Consider the following 17,183-nt stretch of genomic DNA (forward strand, 5'->3'; position numbering starts at 1 on the left):
TCACATGATAGCTTGTACTGCACGCCTCTCTCTCTCTCTCTCTTTAAGATTTTTAAAATTGCCAATGGACCTTTACTTCATTTATTTATATGTGGTGGTGAGAATTGAACCCAGTGCCTCACACATGCTAGGCAAGTGCTCTACCACTGAGCCACAACCCCAGCACAATGCTCTTTTTAATACTTCTTTCTCCTCTTCCAATCTAGATTTTAAATGACTAGAGATAGAAAACAAGTTTAGATTTTGTTTTTAATCTCTCTAGAAAACGCTAGCCCAAAGTCTTTGCAGGTCAAGGTGTTTTATATTTAATTTTATTTATTTTTTATATTTTTTTAGTTGTAGATGGACACAGTACCTTTATTCTATTTATTTATTTTTATGTGGTGCTGAGGATTGAACCCAGTGCCTCATACGTGCTAGGCAAGCGTTCTACCACTGAGCTACAACCCCAGCCCAATATTTGGTATTATAAATAATTACCATTTATTTATTTATTTTTTTACTTTTTTTTTTTTTTTAGAGAGAAAGAAAATTTTTTAATATTTATTTTTTAGTTTTTAGCGGACATAACATCTTTATTTGTATGTGGTGCTGAGGATCGAACCCAGGCCACACGCATGCCAGGCAAGCACGCTACCACTTGAGCCACATCCCCAGCCCCAAATAACTATCATTTATTAAAAGACTCCTGGTTACAGGTACTATATACATTATATCTATTCCTACAGTAACCCTGGGAAGTAGATAATGCTGTTCCCAATTTACAAAAAAAGAAACAGAAGCTCAGGATTAACTAACATGTCCAGTGTACTTAATAAGAAAATAAGAGATTTTAAGATTCAAATAGTATTGTGATAGGCTCCTAAGATTGCATACTTGGGGTATCATGCTTTTTTTTTTTTGTACCAGGGATTGAACCCAGGGGTGCTTAACCACTGAGCAACCTTTTTTTTTTTTTATAAGATAGGGTCTCGCTAAGTTGTTGAGGGCCTCACTAAATTTCTGAAGCTGGATTTGAACTTGCAATCCTCTGGCCTCAGCCACCAGAGCTGCTGGAATTACAAGTGTATGCAGTGCTCATGCTGTCTTTCTTTCTTTCCTTCTTTCTTTCTTTTTAATATTTTTTAGTTGTAGATGGACATAATACCTTTATTTATTCATCTTTATGTGGTGCCGAGAATTAAACCCAGTGCCTCACACGTGCTAGGCAAGTGCTCTACCACTGAGCCACAACCCCAGCCCATTATGCTGTTTTTCTTAAGGGACAGTGAAATAATACTTTTTGTGTGTAATGCTGGGGATTGAATTTAGGGCCTCACACATAGTAGGCAAGTGCTCTACCACTGAGCTACATACCCAGCCCCTAGCATACATTATTTTTTGTTATTTTGTCAACTTACTTTTCTTTAGTATGTTTCTTCTCTAGAGGATTACGCATCTGATAAAGAAAAAGGAAATACTAGGGGCTGGAGATATAACTCAGTTGGTAGAGTGCTTGCCTTGCATGCACAAGGCCCTGGGTTCAATCCCCAGCACCACAAAAAAAAAAAAAAAAAAAAAAAAAAAAAGGAAATACTAATCAGTCTCTCTTGCCAGCTGTATTAATTGCATGTAACAGAAATCCAACTCTAACAGAAATCGGACTCATACTGATTTACACAATAAAAGTAAACATGTTGATTAATGAATCATGGAGTTCACTGGTGATATTCTAGCTTAAGGATTGGATTACTGTCACAACAAATATGCCTTTCTCTTTCAGTTTTGATTTCCTTTGAGTTGACTTCACTTCACTTCCTGGCAGATTCTACTGTTGTAATAAAAATGATGGCCACCCAACAGCTCCAGGTTACACTGTACCTACTTAGTAACTCCAGTGAGATGAATCTCTCTTTCTTTTTTTTCTCTTTCTTTCTTTTCAAAATGATACTAAAAGCTCAGTTCTTGTCACTGGGCCAGTCCAATAACAAGGACAACGTTTTGAGAAAAAGGAAAAAGTTTTATTGATTTGCTGGCAAATATGAAAATCAGGAGACTCAAGTCTCAGAGGCTATAATTCTAAGTGCCATGGGGAACAGAGGGCTTTTAAAGGAGGATTTGGGGGGCTGGGGTTTGGCTCAGTGGTAGAGGGCTTGCCTAGCATGTGTGAGGCACTGGGTTTGATTCTCAGCACTGGATAAATAAAATAAAGGTCCATTGACAACTAAAAAATAAGTAAATAAAAGGGGAGTACAAGGACTATTCTTCAAGTATCATTATCAGTAATCAAATTAATTGTTCAACTTGTATCCTTGAGAGAGCTGTTGTTCCAGTTTCCAAGTCCAGAATTTCTTAATTTTTTTCTGCAGTTGAGCTGAAGGACAGATAACATGGCTTAGGTCAGGAAGAAAAAAAAAAAAATTTTTTTTTTTGTGGTACTAGGGATTGAACCCAGGGGTGTTTTTCCACTGAGTTACAGGCCCATCTATAGTCCTTTTTATTTTTTATTTTGAGACAGTGTCTCACCAAGTTACTTAGGGCCTTGTTAAATTGCTGAGGCTGACCTCAAACTTGTGATTCTCCCGCCTTAGCATCCCAAATCATTGGGAGGTATGTACCTCCAACATGAGACTAATCATATCAAAGAACAGGAAAGAATTCGTATGATGTGGGACTGAACCATTTGATGAATAATCAGTAATGTCCTCAGAGGAAATTATTCAGAGATGGGTTTAGAGTTGGGGGAATGAGGAAGTCACATGTGAAAGCAAACCAAAATTAAACTGGGCTGGGAGGTTATATAGAGAGTTTTTTTTTTTTTTAATGGATATAATATCTTTTTCTTTAAAATTTTTTATTTATTTATTTTTTAGTTTTAGGTGGGCACAAATATCTTTATTTTATTTTTATGCGGTGCTGAGGATCAAACCCAGTGCCTCACATGTGCGAGGCAAATGCTCTGCCACTGAGCCACAACTCCAGCCCTATAGAGAATTCTTACACATGAAGATTGCCTAACACTAAAATCCTTCTCCTAGATGGAACTGTTAAATATTTAAGACTTTAACACTTTCTAAATTTTTAATGGTACAAGTAAGAGGAATAAGCAAGAGGTTCTCAATGGGATCTACACGGATTCAGCAATAAACAGCCAGCCAGATGACATGACACCCAAATTCCCTCAAGACTGAGGGATAGATAAAGACTAGGGGGGACTGTAACAGAGCTCCTTTAGTCTGAAAGCTCCAATCTCCCCAGTTTCCTGATAAATTGTTTTTCTGCAACTGAACATCGTCATCCTGAGAATGGAATCTGAAGGACTAGCCCCTTATCCTGGGTAGACATCAGCAAGTGTTGAAACTCTGGAGTTGTAACATATTCTCTGGCTAGCATTGCCTAGCTAAATATATATATATATATTTGGTTACTGGGGATTGAACTCAGGCGCATTCAACCACTGAGCCACATCCCCACCCCTATTTTGTATTTTATCTAGACACAGGGTCTCACTGAGTTACTTAGCACCTTGCTTTAGTTGAGGCTGACTTTGAACTCGAAATCCTCCTACCTCAGCCTCTGGAGCCTGGGATTATAGGTGTGTGCCACTGCACAGGGCTCCTTTCCTTCTTTCTATGTGCCTATTCCTTCATTTTGGAAGGGGAAAGTTTATTTATTTATTTAAAATTGTTGTTGTTGTAGATGGAAACATTTTATTTATTTATTTTTGTGTGGTGCTGAATATTGAATTTGTGTAGCTCACATGAGCTACACAAGAGCTCTACCACTAAGCAACAACTTCACCCCCCAGAAGGGGAAAGTTTACTCTGTACCACTGTATACTGGACATGTATAAGTTAAGTTGCTCTTGATTTTTACAAGGGCTCACAGCCAAGAGTTTGCCTGAAATCTCAGAAGAGACTGTAGACTTGGACTTTGGGAAATGTTGGAATTGTTAAGACTATGGGACTCTTAGAGATGGACTAAATGTATGGACATGAACTTTTGGTTACCAGGGGGAGAATGTTATGGTTCAGATATGAAGTGTTCTTCAAAAGCTCTTGTATTAATTCAGGAATACTCGAAGGTGAAATGATTAGATTATGAAAACAACACAAATCAGTCCATCCTAGTTTGAATGGACTGATTAGATAGTAACTATAAGCAGGGGAGGGGGCTATAGCTAGAGGAAGTGGGTCACTGTGTGCATGTCCTGGAAGGGTTCATCTTTCCTTAACCCACCCCCTTTTCTTGGTTGTGATGAATGGAACAGCTCTCTTCCAGGATGGCCTAGAATTTATAATCCTCCTGCCCCGGCCTCTGAAGTTTCTCGGATTACAGGTATGCATCCCCATGTCTTGCCTTGAATCTCCTTGAATCTCTTCTCTCTTGAATCCATAATTCCTGTTCCATGGATTCTCCTTCTACTTCTCCAACAGGTTATTCTCATTATTCTTCACTGTTTTCTTTTCTCTACTTATCCTATACAGGTATCTCTGTCTTCACAATCTTTGCATCTTTTTCTACCTTAGTTACTGAATAACTATCTACTCTCATAGTTTTTTTCTCTATCACAGGTTGATGACTTCCTTATTTCTTATTCATAGCCATAAAGTTGGCTGAGCTTTAGACCCTAACTTTTACTTTCCTAGTGAATAACCCCACTTAGATAATCTTCGAACATGTCTCAAACAGAACTTTTCCCTAATCTAGCCTCAAATTAATTTTTTAGCCTCAACCACCAGTTCCTCCCAACTGAACCTTTTTTCACACCCCCACCTAGTCTTTGGCACAGTCTTGTAGACTTCACTTCCTAATGCTCCTTTCTTCTCCCCTGGGTTCCTTTTCTCTGTAGCATCTTCTTTCTACCTCACTCTTGCCTGATTCTCTGCTTCTTTCCTAAATCCTACCCTGTCCCCATATTCACCCTCCTTCTTTCAGCCTTGTAGAGTCTGTCTTTCCCAGGACATACATATCATGAACTTTATATCTCCATGGTTTGCTCTATCCTCCCTGGAATGCTGTTTTCCCATCCTTGCTCCCTATCTATACTATTCGTGTTTTCACAATCCAAATCACATGCTAATTCCTCCATGAAGTTTCCATAAAGGTCCTGACATACCCCACGAACACCAAGCTTTTAAGTCTTTTGGTTTCCATAGCACCACTAGAACAAGTATTATTACAATCAGACTTGAGTTATTGTTAGTTATGTGGTTTTTGTCCTTTCCTGGTAGTGTGATTTAACTTGAGACAAAGACCTATCACAACAATTCAGGTACTCAATAATATTTATTGAATTAAACTATTAAAAAATACAACACAGACATCTTTGACAAGAGGCAATGAGCTTAAGAAAGACATTTTTATTCTGAAGGACTGTTTTCTAATATAAAATCCTTGCTGTTAAAAAACAGAATGAGGGCTGGGGTTGTAGCTCAGCAGTAGAGTGCTTGCCTAGTGCATGCGAGGCCCTGGGTTCGGTCCTCAGCACAACATAAAAATAAAAAAATAAAACAAAGGTATTGGGTACAACTAAAAAAAATATATTAAAAAATGGAATGAGGGCTGGGGTTGTAGCTCAGTGGTAGAGCACTTGCCTAGCATGTGTGAGGCACTGGGTTCAATTCTCAACATCACGTAAAAAATGGAAAAGTGGGCAACAGCAGAGAAGCAAATGCCTTCTTGACTTTTTGGTAGATGATCAGTTTGGCCTTTTTTCTACAATCCAAGTGGGCCTTATCTTTAAAATGTCCCCTTTTAATATGCTAAGAGTTCTTGAAATTCATATTCTGAAAGATTTCAGTTTTTTTCTTTTGGGTACCGGGGATTGTACTTGGGGGCACTCAACCACTGAGCCACATCCCCAGACCTATTTTGTATTTTCTTTAGAGAAAGGGTCTCCCTGAATTGCTTAGCACCTTGCTTTTGCTGAGGCTGAACCTCGCAATCCTCCTGCCTCAGCCTCCCTAGCTGCTGGGATTACATGCAAAGATTTTATTCTTTAAGCAAGTAGAAAATTAGGGCTCTGGGGTGGGGTCATGGCTCAGTGGTAGAGTGCTCACCTAGTGTGCGTGAGGCACTGGGTTCAATTTTCAGCACCACATATAAATAAATTAATTAAATAAAGGTCCATTGACAACTTAAATAAATAAATAGGGCTATGAAGTGATGTACTATGTGGTCTGGATATGTGGTGGGCCCCTCATCTGTGGGCAGCTGGCTTACTGAGCAATCTCATGTCTGGGACAAAGCAAGTAAGCATATTGGTCAGGAGCATGACTCTGGGGTAGAACTACCCAGATTCAAATGAGACAAATCAACTTCTCTGTGCCTCTATTCCTTCCTGTGTCCAGTTGAGATTGTAATGGACCTACCTCACAGGGTTGTTGTGAAGATGAGAAAGGTTAACATAGGTCCATGGGCTCCACTTCTTCAAGTTCCACACCCACCACCTACTGAAGATTAAAATATTTTTTGTGGGGGAACACTGAGGATTGAACTCAGGGGCACTGGACCACTGTTCCACATCCACAGCCCAATTTCGAATTTCGTACTGTATTTAGAGACAGGGTCTCACTGAGTTGCTTAGCACCTAGCTTTTGCTGAGGCTGGCTTTTTGAACTTGAGATCCTCCTGTCACGGCCTTCTAAGTCACTGGGATTGCAGGTGTGCAGCACCGTATTCAGCTAAGATAGAAAATATTTGAAAAAACAAATAAACAAACAAAAACTGCATTTGTACTGAATACATATAGACTTTTTTTTCTCTCCTCATTATTCCCTAAATAATACAGTACAACAGCTACATGACACATAAACCATACTATAGATAATCTGGAGGTGATTAAAAGTACATGGTAGGATGTGTGTAGGTTATGTGTAAACAGTACTGAGGTGGCGGTGGCACCACTCTCCTCCACAGAAAATCTTAATTAAGCTTCTCTAGAGACCTCCACCATAATCGTTCTTAGATTCTCTGTAGAACTATTTTCAGGCAGGGGATATTACTGCAGAAACACAGTGTGATAAGAAAAACTAACCCAAGGCTTTCATAGAGGCGTTTGCATTTCAGAGTTAAGGGCAACTGGTGTGAGAAAACAAACAAACAAATATATTTCTTTCCCAGGTACTGATTTTCACAGACAGAAGAGAGAAAATGTCCTTGGGTTATTTTTGTAAAACCTGGCCTGAGCTGAGAATCCAGAGGAGGGGGAAAAAAATAACAAAAAACCTGTTGTCATGTGAACTTCTGTAGATTGTGAACCTCTGAGCCCCTCCCCCTATACACGGGGTACAAAGTTCTAAAAATTCCTGAACTCCAGGTTCAGAGGGATTTGTTACAGTGAAAAGCTTTGCCCTCTGAACCTGGTTCCAACCAATAAATAAATAAATCTGCTTCCTGCTAATTCCTTGGTGTCTAATCTTGTCAACAGTACATAATTTTATTTGTTTATTCATGTATTTATTTATTTATTTATTTTGCAGTGCTGGGAATGGAACCCAGAACCTCTTGCATGCTAGACAAGCTTGCTATATCCTCAACCCCTATGCCATTTTCTTTTGGTCGGGGGATGGTACCAGAGATCAAACTCAGGGACACTCAAGCACTGAGCCACATTTACAGCCTGATTTTGTATTTTATTTAGAGACAGGTCTCACTGAGTTGCTTAACATGTCATTTTTGCTGAGGCTGGCTTTGAACTTGTTATCCTCCTGCCTCAGCCTCCAAAGTTGCTGAGATTGCAAGGGTGCACTAGCATGCCTGGCTCCCTATGCTATTTTATATTATATTCTTGTGTGTGTGTGTGTGTGTGTGTGTGTTTTCCCACCTTCTTTTGGTACTAGGGATTGAATCCAGGGGCACTTTACTACTGAGCCACACCCCCAGCTCCCCTTTTTAATTTTTTTTTTCTTAGTTGTAGATGGACACAATACCTTTATTTTGTTTACTTATTTTTATGTGGTGCTGAGGATCCAACCCAGTGCCTCACACTTTCGACTACCACTGAGACACAACCCCAGCCCACCTTTTTTAATTTTTTATTTTAAGATATGGTCTTGCTAAATTGCTTTAGGGCCTTGTTAAATTGTTGAGGCTGGCTTTAAACATGCAATCCTCCTGCCTCAGCCTCCCAAATTGCTGGTATTACAGACATGGGTCACCACCCGGCTCTATATAAGATTCTTGAAGCCCAGCTGGTGGCTCAGCCCTGTAATTTCAACTACTCAGGAGACTAAGGTAGGAATATTACAAGTTCCTGGCCAGCCTTGGTAACTTAGATCCTGTCTCAAAATAAAAATAAAATGGCTGGGGATGTAGTTAATGGTAGCACGCCCTTGGGTTCAATTCCTAGTACTAAAATTAAAACAAACAAACAAACAAAAACAGCTTCTTGAGCATTTGCAGAAATGCAAAATGAGTTGATCCTAAAACCAATTCCCTGCAAATATCGAGAAATGACTATATAAAGTTCTTGACCAGATTGAACACACAGTAAATACTCAGAAATTATTTATTAAGTGTTTTGTGCTGTTGTTTTTTGCCTGTTTGTTTTTTGGAACTAAAATCCAGGGTGCTAACGGGGCATGGTGACTGTGTGCCTGGTAATCTCAGTGACTTGGGTAGCTGAGGCAGGAGATCACAGCCTGAGCAACTTAGTGAGACCCTGTATGAAAATTAAAAAATTTAAAAAGGGCTGGAAATGTTGCTCAGTGGTAAAGTTCCCTGGCTTTAATCCCTAGTACTGGAGAAAGAAAGAAAGAAAAAAGGAAAGAAAATCAATCTAGGGCGTTTTACCACTGACATACATTTAAGCCCTTTTTATTTCTTATTTTTAATTTTGAGACAAGGCCTTGCTAAGTTGCTGAGGCTGGTCTCACACTTGTGATCTACCTGCCTCATCCTCCCAAACTGCTGGGATTACAGGCATGGGCCTATAATCCACCTAAGTGTTATTTTTGACTATCAATTGTTCTGTCGCAAATCCCTCTCTTTGTTCTTTAGCTACCCAGGCAGATTCTACTACTTGACTGCTAAAACTCAGTTCCATTTGGTTTAAAACATTAATTTCGCAATTGGATCAAAGTGCTGAGCCTCTCCAATACGAGTTAGACTTATAACAGGAGGAAATTGATTAACTTTTTCAATCTTCCTCCTACTCTTGTGTCCTGGAGGGCATGTGGAGGACAGGTCTTGCTCTGGAACACCTTGTCTCCTTCCCTGTTCTCAGAAGATAGCCTAGAAGGAGGTGAGGCATCTGAGAAATTTTCTCTAGCAGCTAGTTGCCTATTGTTGGGGATGCATCCTTGATATCTACTACTCTAGTACAGTTTTGTTCTGCTGCTGCTACTGATCTCTGATTAAGTGGTATCCTCCAATGAATGAGTGCATACTTTTCATTTTAACCCAGTTGCACCCTTAGCACTAGATTACTGTAGTATAATGCATGCTGGACAGAAGACAGGCATTGACACTTAATTTTTGTTATTGTTCTGAAGAACAGGAACAGTTTACAATCAGAATACTTTTGCTTCTCACAGTGCCTGCTAAATAGTCTCTCCCAGGAAGGATGTGTGACAGAGTTCAGTGTGGCTGATGTAGGTTGGAGAGCAGAAGGCCAGGTGATACTCAGAGTGCTTCTGGATTTTAAGCACTTTAAGAGCACCCCAAAGAATATGTATTGAATATCTACTAAGGCTAGTATCTACTTAGTGTGATAGTGATTGTTATTCAGTTCAATTTTACAGATGAGGAAAGTGAAGTAAGAGTTAAATCATTTGCCAAGGTTAGAGGTCAATAAGAAACCAATCTAGGGTTTGAATTCAGGCTTTCTACATCCAGTGCTCTTTCTGCCTGTCCCAAAAGATGGCAAGGAGGCTTAAACAAACTGCTTATTTTTCTATAAATTCTTTTAAACAATAGATTCCCAGAAGCCCCACTCAACATGCATGTCTGATTGTGTCTTATTAATTTGATCTGTATTAACTGGCCACTGCAAATGATGTGGGAAAACCAACCTTTTCATTAACTTTTTTGTTTGTTTCAGAGAAAATACTACATTAATAAAACTGCAAGACTATTTCTTTTCTTTTTTTTTTTAATTTTTAAAATTTTTTAGTTGAACATGGACACAATACCTTTGTTTTATTTATTTATTTATTTTATGTGGTGCTGGGCTCGAACCCAGTGCCTCACATGTGCAAGGCAAGTGCTCTACCACTGAGCCACAACCTCAGTCCCAAGAGTAATTTTTTTAAATATTTATTTTTTAGTTGTAGTTGGACACAATACCTTTATTTTATTTATTTATTTTTATGTGATGCTGAGGATCGAACCCAGGGCCTCGCATTTGCGAGGCGAGTGCTCTACCGCTGAGCCACAACCCCAGCCCCACAAGACTAATTTTATAATAAATAAAGAATTAGTTTTATGGCCTTAATTAAATTCTGGGAAAATAAAGTATGCCTTTGCTTGGAAGTGACAGAACCTCATATCAAACCAGCATAACCCCCAGGTGATCTGTTGGCTCATCTAAACAAACTCTGGAAGGGGCAGGAGTGAAACTGACTTTAGGAATACTGGAACCTGAGACTTGAAGGTCTTTGGAACCCTCTCTGTACCTTTTATATACAGTTCCCTCTCTTAAGGCATTAGGGACTGAAAGAATACAAAAAGAGCTTCTCTGTTTTCCAGGACCATTTTTTTTTTTTTCTTAAATCCAGGGGAAGTAATTGGATCAGCTCCTCTTATGCACATGCCTATCTTTGGATCAGGGTTTATATTCAACCAGCTTGCTGATTGTTGAATACTTTTGAGTTCTCACCATTACTTTGAACAAATCACTGTGGTCAAAGGAAGATGTTCCATGATTGGGAGGAGGTAATGGGATAAGTCTGTTAGTATAGAAAGGAAGAAAGGGATACTAAACAGACAAAAAACTATAGTCTTTAAGCATAATATGTAAATAGGTATGTATGTTTACATAATTTCCCAGCTTTTTATTGTGAAAATTTTTAAACCTGCATAAAAATTGCAAGAATGGTACAGTAACTACCTGGCACAGTGGTGCATATTTGTAATCTCAGTTACTCAGAAGACTAAGGCAGGAGGATCACAAGTTTTAGGCCAGCTTGGGCAATGTAGCCAGAGCCTGTCTCAAAATAAAATAAAATAAAAGGCTAAGGATGTCGCTCAGAGGTAGTGCACTAGCTAGCATTTGCAAAGTCCTGGATTCAATCCCTAGTATCACAAAAATGAATGAATGAACAAACAAATAGGTAAATAGAAGGGTAGAATAACTACTCAAATGCCTTTCATCTAGATTGCCTAACTGCTAACTTTCCCTCATTTACTTTCTCTCTCCCCTCCCTTACACATACACCATCACACCACACACACACACACACACACACACACACACTCCTTGGCTGAACCACTTTAAAATAAGATGCTGATAATGTAATACTTTACCCCTAAAATGCATGTCTTCAGAATAAGGATATTCTCATATATAACCATGATATGATTTCCATACTAAATAAATTTAATATTCATATAATGCTATCATCTATCATCTATTATACAATCTGTACTAAAATTTCCCCACTTGTCCCAATAATATCTTACAGCCACAGAATTTTTTTCTTTGTTAATTTCAATCCAGAATTGAATTGAGGGTTCCATATGGCAAATGGCAAATTGATACCATATTCCTTTTTCCATACTTTTTGTTTTCAATACTGGGGATTGATTTTTGTGGGGGGTGGGGTGGGAATAGGCATTAGGGATTAAACCCAGGGGCACTTTACCACTGAGCTACATCCCAGGCCTTTTTGGTTTTTTAAAAAAAATTAGGACAGGGTCTCACTAAGTTGCCTTTGGCCTCTCTAAATTGCTGAGGCTGACCTTGAACTTGCAAACCTTTTGCCTCAACCTCCTGAGTTGCTATGATTACAGGCCTGTATCACCACACCTGGCTGGTACTGGAGATGGAACTCAAGGGGTGCTCTGTCGTTGAGCTACATCCTGGCCTTTTTTATTTTTGTTTTAAGACAGGGTCTTGCGGGCTGGGGATATGGCTCAAGCGGTAGCACACTCGCCTGGCATGCGTGCGGCCCGGGTTTGATCCTCAGCACCACAAACAAACAAAGATACTGTGTCCGCTGATAACTAAAAAATAAATATTAAAATTCTCTCTGTGTCTCTCTCTCTCTCTAAAAAAAAAAATTTTTTTAAATAATTAAAAAAAAAAAAAAAAAAGACACGGGCTTGCTAAATTGCTGAGGCTGGCCTCGAATTCCGTGATCTGCCTGCCTCAGCCTCCCAAATTGGATTCACAGGCATGTGTCACTGTGCTTGGCTGTTACATTTATTTAGTATGCTTGAATTTAGAAAAATTTCTAGCTTTTTTCCTTTCTCTTCTTTCTTTCCTGTTTTTTTTTTTCTCTTCTCTCTTTCTCTTGTTGGGGTGCTGGGGATTGAACCTGGACCATTGTTCATGCCAAACACACCTTCTACTACTGAGCTATACCCCAAATCCCTGGTTTTGGTCTTTGGCAAAGAATCATAAACATTTTATTAGAGTCTGGGTCAGTTTGCACAAAGTCCCTTAATTTGTATTTGTTAATTTTTTTTCTCATGACTAGATTCAGGCTGTGCATTTTGAGACAGGAATACTAGATTAGGACTATTATGTACTCAGTGCAGCGTTTCATAAAATGTCACTCTATCTCATTTTTGGTAATAAGTTTGATCACTTCGTTAAGATGGTATCTACTAGTTTTCTCCATTATAAAGGAATCTCCTTATTTATAATGACTAGGTAATGTGTGGGGTGATGCTTTCATATACATGGCTAATTTTTTAAGGATTTTTTTAAAAAGATGGACATGATATCTTTACTTTATTTATTTTATTTATTTTTATGTGGTGCTAAGGATAAAACCCTGTGCCTCACTTGTGCGAGGCAAGAGCTCTATTGGTGAGCTGTAACCCCAGCCTCTACATGGCCACCCTTTTTTTTTGTTTGTTTGTTTTGTTTTTAAAAGAGAGAGAGAGAGAGAGAGAGAGAGAGAGAGAGAGAGAATCCCAATATTTATTTTTTAGTTTTCGGTGGGCACAACAACTTTGTTGGTATGTGGTGCTGAGAATCGAACCCGGGCCGCACACATGCCAGGCGAGCACGCTACCACTTGAGCCACATCCCCAGCCCTATATGGCAACTCTTTAAAGTACATTTTCTAAAATGGACAAGGTAGCTCTTAGAATGGCATTGCCAGAGGAGTTGGTTTTTCTAGCAGATCTGGGTGAAGGGAGAGAGGTGCCTATAGCATAAAACTTACAGAGGTGCTCACTCTCTGGTTTGCCCTTAGGCTTCTTGCTCCCTTCATCCTAATCTTAGAAATTACCCCCTCCCCCAAACTGGGCATGGTGCTGCATGCCTCCCAGCAGCTCCAGAGGTTGAGGCAGGAGGATGGCAATTTCAGGATCAGCCTCAGCAATTTAGTGAGGTGCTAAGAAACTTAGCGAGACTCAGTCTCAAAAGTAAAAAGAATAAAAGGTGGGGGTGTGAGTGGGTGTGGATGTGGCTCACTGGTAAAGTGTCCCTGGGTTCAATCCCTGGTACCAAAAAAAAAAAAAAAAAAAAAAAAAAAAAGAAAGGAAGGAAGGAAGAAAGAAAGAAAACAACCCCTTTCCTGGTCCCCACAGTGTGGGCATAGAACCCAAGACCTTGCACATGCTACACAAGCATACTACCACCAACCTATGTCCCCATCCCATGCTGTGGCTCTTTAATCTGGATAATAGAAAATGTTTTTAACTTATTTCCTTAGATCCTTAAATAAATGCTTTGTTTAATGAAATAGTTTTGAAAAGTAAATGGAATATAAATGTGTAGATTTGAAGATCTTTTTTTTTTTTTTCATGGTAAAGACTGCTTTATTGGTGGCAGTTAGTACAAGTCAATAAATACTGGTCCCCAAAGAAGAGCTCTGTTATTTATCAGAGTTCTGGTCCATAGAGAGCTGAATTAAACTGAACCAAACGATTGTTGAGATGACTGAAGTCAATCCTGCTTCTTGGGAAATGAAGCCATGGCCAACTGATATATGGCATAAGCTGTTCCACCAACTGTAAGAACCATGGTGGCTCTATACAGCAAGGCATCAGCTACTCCACCCTTTAGATTCACCGGAATTCCATTATCCTCCTGAAACAGCTTTTGTTTCTCTGGAACTTTATTTTCAAAATGTCTGCGTGAGGCAGTGCTGATGGTCCTTTGGGCAATCTGATGAAAACCCAGCAGATTCCACAGCATCTTGCCTCACTTACTGCCCACCAACCGTGACAACTGAACGCCAAGAACGAAAATAACCACGCCAGACTAGATTTGAAGATCTATTGCTTCAATAAAGTTATTAACTATGAAGGAATCCTCCCTAGGTCACTCTTCTATGCTCAGCACATAAATTTATCGATAACTAAATGTTTTCTGAAGTAAAATAGAAAACAACCACTTTGCCTTATATATTTATGCTTCTAAACAAAGATCCTGCTATAGACTTTCTTTTTTTTTTTCCTTGTGTAATTTTTCCCAGCTCTGTGACTGTTTTTTTTTTTTTAGAGAGAGAGAGAGAGAGAGAATTTTTTAATATTTATTTTTTAGTTTTCAGCGGACACAACATCTTTGTTTGTATGTGGTGCTAAGGATTGAACCCGGGCCGCACGCATGCCAAGCGAGCGCCCTACCGCTTGAGCCACATCCCCAGCCCCTAGACTTTCTTTTCTTCTTCTTTTTTTTAAATTATAGGTGGATACAATAACTTTATTTATTTATTTATTTTAAAGAGAGAGAGAGAATTTTTAATATTTATTTTTTTAGTTTTTCGGCGGACACAACATCTTTGTTTGTATGTGTTGCTGAAGATCGAACCCGGGCCGCATGCATGCCAGGCGAGCACGCTACCGCTTGAGCCACATCCCCAGCCCCCAATAACTTTATTTTATGTGGTGCTGAGGATCGAACCCAGTGCCCCACGCGTGCCAGGCTAGCTCTCTGCCTCTGAGCTACAGCCCCCAGCCCTAGACTTTCTTATTTGTGGTAAATGGCTTTGAACCATGCTTGAAAGCAATACAAATAGTTTTCATATGATTACGTTTTTGGAAGTCTGTGCAAAATGTGATTTCACTTTGAGTTTGGTGTGACAGCTGAAAATTGCTACATTCCAGCTTAGTGCTTCAATATTGTATTTTCAGTATGACTGAGTCGCTCGCTTCTGGCTTGGCCTTTTCCACAGAGAGGCTGGCGCTCAGACAAATCCCCTCAGACACTCTCACAAAGAGATGTTGACAGATCATGGTCTCTCAGAGGTCCTAACTGGGTAGCAGCCCATCCGGGCATGCTGGGCATGAGCATGAGTATCCATGTCTGTTGTCCTGTGGGATGGTCTCCTCATGCTATTTGGCTAGCAGTCAAGAGTCTTAGAGAGCCCTTGGAGATGGGAATTCTACCCTGGGAGTAGCATGACTTGGTAGAAAGGCATTGGGCCAGTTTAATAGGGCAAAAAGTCTCATTCAAAGAAGTCTGAAGTTTTTAAGTGGGCTGGAGAATTAAATTCCTCTTCATCATTATGTTGACCATTGTGTTAGTGCTCAATAGATAACTGGTAGAGTATTTAGGAAGCTCCTGGGTACTTGAGATGTATAAATGGATGCCTAACCCAAGGAACTTACTCTAACTTGTTTGGAGAAATAGAGTACAGCTGCTGACTTTTTTTTTTTTTAAAGCCTACTTCACCACCCCACCCTAACCCCAACACTACTTATAACTCATCCAATGAATTTTTAAAATAGGTTTATCAAATACTTCTTCTATCTATGCCAAGCACTGTGCTCTGCTTAAGATATATAGAAATAAACAAGATAAATTGTTCTTGGCTTGATATTATACATAAAAATGTTATAATGGTTATCTTCAAGAAGTAGGACTAGATGGAGATATGGATAGAGATTCTTAATTTTTACTTTTTGAATTTTACTTTTTGGGCAATAATATTTTTAATAATTCCACAAAATCTTTTTGGTAATTTTTCATGTCAGACACTCTTCTGAGGTTTGAGAAGATAGTATTGAATGAAGCAGAGTATGTTCTCTGTCTTCATGGACCTTATATTCTGATTGGAAAGGAGCAATAAACAAATAGATCCATAAAATATATCATAAAATATAATGAGGATTGAAGACATATCCTGTTTTAAAAAAAATTAAAAATGCAGTTATTATTTTGAAAAGGTTATCATATTCTTGGTTCTGATAATCTGACTCTTGAGAGATCAAGACTTTTTGCTGGCCTGGGCAGATAGCAGCACACAGAGAAATAGTCCAGAGGGCCAAGCCTCAAAGCCTTAAAATTTGGACTCTTCTCTAATCCTCTCTCCACCCAGCACAAATGAAAAGGCAGTCAAAGCTGTCTGCATTCTTTTGGCACACAAGTGATGTCAATCCAGAGAATCTGGCCTGGATGGTTGCCCTTGACTGGAGTCCAGGCCTTTCCCCTTGCAGTATGGGGACAGAACTCACTGCTGTGCCAGTATTTGAAGGTGCCAACACTGCCTATCATGCATCAATAGCCTACTTCTGTGCAATTTCACCAGTTGGTTTCCAGGGATCTGATCCCACTGGCTTCTGGTCTGCCTTGTCTGACAGCTGCTGGAACACAGAAGACTTAAAAACTAGTTCTAAATTCCTAACTTGGGTCACCACATTCTGATCTATTTTTAGGACAACATCCTCCCTCTCTGACTCCCTGAGAAACCACTTTTCTTTTTTCCTTTCATGTTCAGTGTTCTAGATCTTTTTATCCCTAGATCGAAAGGATGTTTTCCTCTAGATGAATTATTGTTTTTAACAATTACATTTAGAGCTATGATCTATCTCAAATTAATTTTTTGCTAATGATGTAAGATAAGGATTGAGATTATTTTTGGATATCCAGTTCTTTTGTTGAAAAGAATTTCCATCCGGGAATATTAAACTGGATTTTTTTTTTTTTTTTACAAAGATTGAACTAAATTTTTATTCTTTATTTAAATACAACTTGGCCAGAGTGTATATTATATGTGCAATGTGTTTGATATGCTAATGTGTAGTTAAAATGTTTTGTATTTGTAAGAGATATGGGTACAATGGGTACATATATATTTTTT

At 39.1% G+C, this 17,183-nt stretch overlaps 1 pseudogene; it reads right to left on the reverse strand.

The window, feature by feature from the left end:
- Positions 1–13,893: 13,893 nt before the first annotated feature.
- LOC114098244 (cytochrome c oxidase subunit 7A2, mitochondrial pseudogene) lies at positions 13,894–14,342 on the reverse strand (annotated as a pseudogene).
- Positions 14,343–17,183: the final 2,841 nt, after the last annotated feature.

This window comes from Marmota flaviventris, chromosome 9 (genome assembly GCF_047511675.1).
Source record: "Marmota flaviventris isolate mMarFla1 chromosome 9, mMarFla1.hap1, whole genome shotgun sequence".
Taxonomy (NCBI): domain Eukaryota; kingdom Metazoa; phylum Chordata; class Mammalia; order Rodentia; family Sciuridae; genus Marmota; species Marmota flaviventris.